The following is a 9,966-nucleotide window of genomic DNA, read 5'->3' on the forward strand; positions in this document are numbered from 1 at the left end:
AACCCATGTCGGTCTTTAAACATTCGTGCAATTCAGTTTTCCTGGCATGGCGCTTTCTGTAGATGGCAGCAGCACCACCATCCCTTGCTCCAACCAGGTCAAGAGCCTTGGTGTCATACACTCTCATTTAGTGTGCACATTTAACAGTATTTCTCGAAGTGCCTTTTTCCATCTAAGGAACATTGCACGGCTTCGCCCAGCGCTCACCCAGCAGAGTGCAGAAGTCCTTGTCAATCTTGAATTCTTGAATTTCCCCTTGGGGATCAATAAAGTATCTTTCTATCTATCTATCTATCTATCTATCTATCAATGTGTATGTGACATCCCGCCTTCACCTTGACTACTGTAATTCCATTTTGTCTGGAATCCCTAAACTACTCCACCAACTCCAAGAATTCTGCAGCGAGGATTATAACATGCTCCAAATCACATGTGATGAAGACAATGGAGCGGCTGGTCTTAGGTATGCTCAGACCCCAGGTACGCCATGCACTAGACCCGTTACAGTTTGCATACCAGGAGAAAGTGGGCGTGGACGATACCATCACTTATCTTCTACACAGGACACATTCTCACCTAGACAAGGGGAAAAGTGCTGTGAGAATCATGATCTTTGATTTCTCAAGTGATTTTAACACCATCCAACCCCTCATACTGGGAGACAAGCTCTTGCAGATGGGTGTGGACGCTCACCTGGTGGAGGACTTTGTGCAATGGTGCAAACTCAATCATCTTCAACTCAACACTTCAAAGACCAAGGAGATGGTGGTGGATTTCCGCAAAGGAGATGGTGGTGGATTTCCGCAGGTCTAAGCCCACTCTGCTACCAGTCCCCATTGATGGGGTCAATGTGGAGGTGGCAAGCACCTACAAGTATCTGGGTCTCCACCTGGACAATAAACTGGACTGGTCAGCCAACACTGACGCACTCTACAAGAAAGGGCAGAGCAGGCTGTACTTCCTGAGGAGGCTGCGGTCCTTCAATGTGTGCAGCAAGCTCCTCAGGATGTTCTACCAGTCTGTTGTTGCCAGCGTCCTCTTCTATGCAGTGGTATGCTGGGGAGGAAGCACAAAGAAGAAGGATGTGGGGCGAATTGACAGGCTGGTAAGGAAAGCTGGCTCTGCAGTGGGAGCTGAACTGGAGTGCATCACTTCAATATCTGACAAAAGGACCCTGAACAAACTGATCAACATCTTGGACAATGAGTGTCACCCACTCCACAGCACTATTGTTAAGCAGAAGAGCCTGATCAGCTGGAGACTTCGCTCACTGCCTTGCACAACAGACAGACTGAGGAAGTCATTTGTCCCCAGGGCTATTGAACTGTTCAATGCTTCACTTAAGGGAAGAGGAGAGATAGACTTCTCTACATAGTCTGTCTGCCACTTCACCCCCTCCATGTTTGGATACTGTCTGTCCACTAGCCACTTTTTACCACTGTCTTTCTGCCTCACTGTTTGCGTGCTATATTAGCACATATGCATAACCCCTCCCTCCATGCCACAGCTGAACTGTGGCCACACTTATACCTTTTCTTAATATAGTTATATATATAGATATATAGACTTTATTCTTGCACACTGTTGGACTTACTCATTTGCACTATCACCATGACACTCATTCACACAGAGCACCTTACCTTACTATGCACAGACAATCACAGGCTCAGTCCCTGCCTCAGTCATTGCAAGCGCCTCTGGATTGATTAATCACCACTATGTGGATACTGTTTTTAGAATTTATTTAGATTAAGTGTTAGTTAGTATAATGTGTATTTTAGTATATTTAGTATATTCTTTATCTTCTACTGTCCTTATTGCTTAGTTGTGTTTTTTATATTATGTAAGGGATAATGTATTGTCTGTCGGTAATTATCAGAAAATAAGTCCCGACAGGGAGACGCGCAGCGGAGGGGTTTTGCTTCGATCTGAAGGGACTTATTTTCTGATAATTACCGGCGGACAATACATTATCCCGCTTATTATACGGCTACTTGCCGAAATGAGAAAAGAAATCTAACACAATGAATCTTTAAAAATGATTTTGCTACCGTTTCGTGTCTTCCGCTGACAAAATAAATAGTTCGCCACACAGATAGAACTTGACAGTTTCAGGTGTTGTGTGGCAACGTCTTACTAGCTTACTTTCCCTTTCAATGAAATTCCATTGCAATAAGCGAACGGAATTCTTGCGGAGGGATATGAAAGACGTTAATCAACCCGTTGCCATTGACAGTCAACCCGTTGCCATTTATGTAGATTTAACATAGGCCCGAACGTTGGGAAGGCCCATTCATGTGAATGGAACTTTCTGCAGCACTCTGAAGAACCGTGTAATAAATACTTTTAATTACTTTTTCTGCTGTTAGTGAATGTGTGTGTATTGTCTGTATGCTACTGAGACCTTGAATTTCCCCTGGGGATCAATAAAGTATTTATCTATCTATCTATCTATCTAAATCCGCCATGTAACACCATTGCTCATGCAACTGCACTGGCTTCCAGTTGCCTAGAGAATACGTTTCAAAGTCCTGCTCCTGGCATACAGTACAAGGCCCTACACAATTATACCCCCACCTACCAACTTCTTTGAAGTTTACACCCCGCTCTCTGAGATCCTTCTCAGCAGGCCTACATGTACGGGCCTAGTGTGAACCAGCACCCTGGAGAGGGGGCTTTCAGCTACATCGCCCCCAAGCTGTGGAATTAACTGCCAAACTACATCTGACACTGTGACTCAATTACTGACTTTAAAAACAGACAAACATATCTCAAGATGGCTGGGCTGACTGACCTTTATTTTTATGAGCTGACTATAATTTTAACAACCTTTTTTGTTTGTGAAGTGACCTTGGGTGTCATGAAAGGTGCTTTAAATAAAATGTATAATTATTATTATATAGGGTGACAAGTTAATGAGACACACCAACTGGGGCCCGTTGCACAAAACTAGGATAAGGGATTAAGCCGGGATATCTTGGTTATCCTGGCTCAATTTATCCGTGATCCAGTTGCACAAACGCGGGATAGGGGGCAGCAGGATATGTTATGGTATAAGTTACCATGGCGATTTATTCTGTGGAGCTAGCCTGCTCCAGACCAGGCTAAGTTCCAGGATCTATTTAATCTCATCCCTTATCTCAGTCAGCAGTCACCACAAACGGAAACCAATAATTTTTCCACTGCCCACTATACATTGTTATCACATATACCTAGACCCACTCATGACAGGTCGGGAATGGCGATATGTAAAAGTTAATTAATGATCACAAACGTTTAAATAATGACGGTGGGTCTAGTTATATGTGATAACAATGTGTAGTGGGCAGTGGAATAACCATTGGTTTCCGTTTGTGGTGACTGCTGACTGAGATAAGGGATGAAATTAAATAGATCCTGGAACTTCACAGAATAAATCGCCATGGTGACTTATACCATAACATATCCTGCTGCCCCCTATCCCGCTTTTGTGCAACCGGATTACGGATAAATTGAGCCAGGATAACCAAGATATCCCGGCTTAATCCCTTATCCTAGTTTTGTGCAATAGGCCCCTGGTAAAAAAAAGTTTAATCGCCGTTCCATATCAATGCTTATGAATGGTAACTATAACAACCATAGTAGGACGACGGTTGAGCCTGGAGGCAGGCTTCACAACAATGGAATCAACTGTAAACAAGCTAACTGTCCATGCTATCGCTGTTCTCTTTCAGTCGAATTACTCGGCTTTAACCAATGGGAATACATTCTATGATCATGTGATCGCAACTGAAGTCCTCTCACAGGTCCTGCTAAGGTTCTGTTAGCGCTAAAAACCATAGATATATATAGAATGGCTAGATGTCTCGTCCGTGCTGCTTGCCAATGGAGCTCGACGTCCGCACCTCGCGGCCATCTTGCCACAGTCAGCTCGCTAACTCAACATTGTGTTTCAATGGTGCACTGTAATGACAGAGTGACCTGAAGGTGTCATTGTTATATCCTGGGGGCATTGTTCTGCCTTTAGTAGAATAAGAGCCATCAGGTACCACAGAGCCCACCAGATAGCTTGTCTGTGACAAGATGGCTGCCGGTGATGCCGTTGGAGACTCCACCATGAGACATCTAGCCATTCCATATATATATACGGCTCGGCTATAATAAGCCGCCACAGCCAACGACAATCACTCTTTTTGGTTCTTCAGCGACATCGCTTGAAGTTTCACACAAGAGGAACAAAACACGGTCTTGTGAGCAAGAGGAAAGGCAAAGATATCAGGAGAAGTAGACGGAGCAGGAGAGACGGGTGTCATCGGTTTCAGCCTTGCAGGGGAGGAAGACGACTGCCTCCGACTCTCTTTCTATACCTCTCTCTATTTTTATCGCTTTTCTGTCTTGTTTGTTCTTTCATTTCAAGGTTAAAAAAAAAAAAAATCTAAAAAGCATGTCTGAGTCGGTGACCGCCCAGATGCGGAGTTGTAGTCGGAGCTGCGGGCTCTGGACCCACACCCGGTCTGCATAAGCTGTCTGGGTGTTGACCATGCCCGGGCAGCGTTGGCGGTCCCCGAATCCTGCTCGCGCTGCGAGAGGTTGGGGCTGAAAGCTGTCATATACCGGGCTCGTGTGCTCAAGGAAATGGCAGTCAACGGCCCTCCCTCCCTCCCTCCCTCCCTGGTGATGCGCTTGCGCTCCCGGAACGGCTGCTGGTTGAGCAGGGAGAGGCAACTTTACCTGGGACGGCTGCAGGGTCCCCGCCGGCTTTTTTGCTGAGACCTCCGCAGACAGCTCTCATGAGTCCGATGACGATGACAGAGTGTCCCTCGTCGCCTCAGAGAGCTGCTCGCTGGAGCAGCAGGGCCTGGTTGAGAACACAGGGGATGATGCTCCACCGGAGTCTGTGCCCCTCTCCCGAGAGCTGGCCACCGTTCTTGAGCACGCCACTAAGTTGCTCGGCATTCAGTGGCCGGTGCAGCCGGAGCGCCAGGGCTCCTTAATGGACGGCTCTTTCTATGAGCACGGGCCAGGTCCCGCCCCCTCCCAGCCATCCCTGACTTCCTGGCGGAGGTTCAGAAATCTCGGGGAAAGCCATATTCAGCTCCAAGGGGCCATAGGCCCGGGGACCGCCGGCATTGCCATCAAAGCCCTGTCGGGTTACGGCTGGCCAGGCATCCAAGGCATGCCTGTGTAGGGCAGGATTGCCGGGCCCTCAACATAGCAGTTGTTCTCCAGGTGTACGCCGGGGAGAGTATGAGGTTGGCCGCCGAAGAGGAGGAGCGGAAGGCCCTGGACCTCTCTCTGCAAGCATCAAGGTGTGCTGCTCTGGTGCAGAGCAGGGCAATGGGCAATTTGGTGGTGCTGGTGCGTCACCTGTGGCTCACACTGAGTGGCGGAAGGCCCTGGACCTCTCTCTGCGAGCGTCAAGGTGTGCTGCTCTGGCGCAGAGCAGGGCAATGGGCAATTTGGTGGTGCTGGTGCGTCACCTGTGGCTCACACTGTCGGACAGGGAGAAGATCCCGCTGCTCGATGCGCCGCTGACCCCCTCGGGGTTGTTCGGGCCAACAATGACCAGCATGAGCGTTTTGAGGCAATGAAGAAAAGCGCGGAGGCGCTGAAGAGCTTTCTGCCCACAGCGGCAGCAACAACAGCAGCAGCAGAGGCCGCCTGGACAATGTAGGGGCATCTACCCGCCGCGGCAGGACGGGCAGTCAAGGTGAGGCTGGAAGCGGGGCAGGGAGCAGTCTGCTTCACGCCCAGCCCCCACCGGCCAGCCTCGGGCGTAGTGTTAATTTCGTCAGACGAGACAAGAGGAAATATGTTCGTCAACAACCTTTATTTTCATGACTAAGACGAGACGATGACGAGACGGCAGTAATGTCCTGAAACACTGACTAAGACTATCTTAAGATGCATTATTGTTGACCTAAAAAGACGAGACTAAAATGTTTTGCATGAAATAAAACTAAGATAAAATCTCTTCATTTTTCGTCTACAAAATGAGAAGACAGAATATCTAGCTGTTACGCTTTCAAAATATTCGAATGAGTTCATAATGCTAACAGCTTTCCTGTAGGCTAGTCACGCGTGCTGTTGCTGAAACCCTGTGGCTGCAACACCTAAACTACATGGAACAAGAACACTGGAGATTTCTGCTAGAGTTAGCAAGCTAACTACCTAAGCTTTATGCCACAATGCTACATACCCAGAAGTTGAAGCTTCTCTCATAAATATTAACATCCCCCAGAATGTCCATACGAAAATGTTCATCATGTAATGTCAACTATTTAACTAGTTAGACTGATGATGCAAAGTTTGCTAGCAAGTAAGCTAATATGGAAAGTTAAGCTAGCAAGTTAGCTATGGCTAAGATGGAGAGTCTGTTTGGGGAATGTGTTGTGTTTAGATATCGCCATCTAGCGAGCATGGAGTAAAACATTAATACTTTGGTCACGACAGTGTTTCTCAAACTTTTCAGTTTCAGGACCACTTAACTAACCCTAGCTAAAAAAAAAAAAGATTATACCTACTTCAACAGTAGCCTATAATTAGTCTACACTATAGGCCTACTCACTGAACCACCTTGCTTATTGTCTTTGCACTTTGCTTATTGTGTGTGGATTCATACTGTATGATTTAAACTGGCATATCTTACATAGACAGTGTTGCAGAACTGTTTTACACACAAGTTGGTTCAATATTGCAAACAACTCATCTATATTATATTTTACCACATCTGCTCATGGACCACTTGGGATAGCTTGCGGACCACCAGTGATTCCCGGACCACACTTTGAGAAACACTGGTCTACTTAATATGACAGTGGTCCAGTCAAATCTTTACTGTCTATGGTCAAATCCCAGCCGAGCTATAACTGAAGCTCGACTTACCTGTGCATGTAAACATACTGACTGACAAAAAATCAGAATGAGTAATTATAACAGACGAAAGTAGCCCTGTGGACACACAATATTGTTGGAAAATTGAGATGTGTGAAACACTATTTGACTCAAATGGTAATCAGAGATAATTTGTTATAAAAAAAGACTAAAAATGTACTGACTAAGACTAAGATACCTTTAGTTTTCTTTTTGACTAAAACTAGACTAAAATGGCCGAGACTTTTTAGTCGACTAAAACTTGACTAACAAAAATGATATTTGAATGACTAAATATGACAAAGACTAAAAAGGACATTTCGTCACAAGACTAAGACTAGGACTAAATTAAAAATAGGTGACAAAATTAACACTACTCGGGCGAGCTGACTGTTGGGACGGTCACGGGAGGTTGGCGAGCCGTTCCCCAAGCGCGCTAGGATTCTCCAAGGTGACAGTTCATGCACAGTTGCGCTGTTGTATCCACAAGCACTTGTTAATAAAAAAAATTAAAAAACACCCCCATCAATCAATAATCATGATGAGGCACGGCCAAGCCCGTGTGCCTGCCATGGCGCTACGGCCTGTGGCAGACACACAGCCGGCCCCAGGCTTGATGGCTCCGGACGTGGATGCCCCGCCTGGAGTGGGTCGGCCTGGGTTAAACTCGCGTCTGGCGAACCACATTGCGGAGTGGCGGAAGTGCACAAACTCCCAATGGGTTCTCCATACGCTGGAGCACGGGTACGAGCTACAGTTCGCCCATGCTCCTCCCGTCTTCATGGGTATCAGGCGGACAAGGGTCTCGCCCATACGCACCCTGGCACTCCTCAGGGAGATCCGGGAGCTGGCGGCCAAGCAGGCCATACGCCTGGTGCCACGGGGCCAGTGGATGGAGGGGGTGTATAGTCAGTATTTTTTGGTTCCCAAGAAGGATGGCAGCCTTCGGCCCATTCTGGACCTCCGGCCACTAAACGCATAATTCAATACATCAAATATACCATTCAAGACGCTGACGTTGCAGCGCATTGTTCAGAGCATGCAGCAGGGGGATTGGATGGTCAGGATAGACTTGAAAGATGCATATTTTCATGTTCCGATTCATCCTCGGCACAGAAAACACCTGCGCTTTGCGTTCGAGGACGAGGTGTGGTTTCGGTTTTATGCTTTGGGCTGGCTCTAGCGCCCCACACCTTCACCAAGGTCGTTCAGGAAGCGTTGGCCCCTCTCAGGAGGCGAGGTATTCGCATATTGAACTATCTGGACGACTGGGTCTTACTGGCAGACTCCAGGGCCCTTCTGGAACAGCATGTAGCCGAGACGCTAGGCCATCTCGAGCGGCTAGGTTTCCAGGTGAATTGGCCAAAGAGCTGACTCGCACCCGCGCAGGCAATCCCCTACCTGGAAATGGGGATTGGCATGACAGTGTCATTGTCTCAGGCACGTCGGGCAGGCCTTCAGCACTGCATCAGCGTTTTTCGCCGAGACGCTATGGTCACCGTGTGCCAATGTCAGCACCTTCTGGGGCTAATGGCGGCGGCTTCGCATGCGGTTCCCCTCGGCCTTCTCCACATGCGGGATCTCCAAGCATGGTTCACAGCGCTCCACGCTCATCCTGTCAGGGACAGACACAAGCGCGTTCGGGTGGATCGGAGATGCTGGAGAGCTCTTGCAGCTCGGTGAGATAGCCTCGGCGGCCGTTATCACTTACTGAGTTCCGGAGAAGTTCCTTTTTTTTCAAACAATCAATGGTTAGCCTACACCTAAGAAAAATACAGTCTCCCTTCTTGTCATGAGTTCCTGTAGTGGTTTTCAAGTAGCTTACTCAAGTTTCATTCTCCTCTAAGTTATCTGAGGTTAAAAAAAAAAATCTGGGAAGGCGCTTTGCATCCTATCTCAAGGAAATTCATTCAGTGTGCCTTGGCAATGACAGGTATCAAAGTCTTAACCTCACTGTAGGTGTGCCTCACGGCCAAATATCAGTTGCCTATAACACCACATCCTTGGTGAGATGATTTGCTCCCATGAATTTTCCTATTACTGTTATGTGGATGATACTCAACTTTACCCTTTACCTGACTTACCCACCTGATGATTACAATTTCTGCATGCCTCTGGGATATTTCAGTCTGGATGAACGAACGACACCTTCAGATCAATCTCACCAAAACTGAGCTTCTGGTATTCCCATAATACAGCCATTCCCCAACAGATCAGTATCTAGCTTTGGCTCATCTTGCGTTGACATGCACTTCAATATTTTGGTTAAAGATGGGGTAAGCATGGCGCATGACGAAGCTCAGACATTATCTAACTAGCCATTGGTTGTGTTGAATGCAAGCAATTGTGATTGGATCCTGCGTTTTTGGTCATTTGGATATGCGTGTCCATGGGATCCTTTCCAGACTGACCTGCAGAGCAAATTCGCCAACAGGTTTGTCTGGTATATCTAGCACATTTCTTTTTTTTTTTTAAATATATCTTTAACCGAAATATATATATATATTTCTTATAACAATATGGTCACATTTTCTGATCTTTTTTTCTATTTCTCAGAGACCAAGTGCAGATGTTGTATAAATATCTACTTTTATTTTCATTTGTGATTGATAATGACTGACTGACTATTATTGTGTTACATGCTTCAAATGTAAAGCACTTTGAGCTGCATTCTGTGTATGAAAGGTGCTATACAAATAAAGCTTATTATTATTATTATTATTATTATTATTTATTTCTGCAGGTTTTTTCTTTGATTTGTCACTCATTTGCATGGGTAAAATTTTTATATTAAATCTGAATCAAAATTTGGCAAAAGAGGAACAGTGAGACACATCAGCTCCAAAAACTATACATATTCAACAAGCCCCAATAACAACATAACTCTTGTTCTTGTTTTGTGACTTGGGTTAAGTGTTTACTTGAGTATTTTTTTTTATCTTATCCTTGCTCTTTTCCTTAATTAAGGACACCACACCAAAATATTTTTTTAACATGGCATGGTAGCTGACATCAAACCCATTTGGTCATTTTGGAAATCAAAGGCAATGGGAGTAAAACCTGCCAGAGAATTCAAATGCACTCTCAGGCAGTCCAGGCAGCCAATAGAGAATG

This window comes from Alosa alosa, chromosome 2 (genome assembly GCF_017589495.1).
Source record: "Alosa alosa isolate M-15738 ecotype Scorff River chromosome 2, AALO_Geno_1.1, whole genome shotgun sequence".
NCBI classification, from domain to species: Eukaryota; Metazoa; Chordata; class Actinopteri; order Clupeiformes; family Clupeidae; genus Alosa; species Alosa alosa.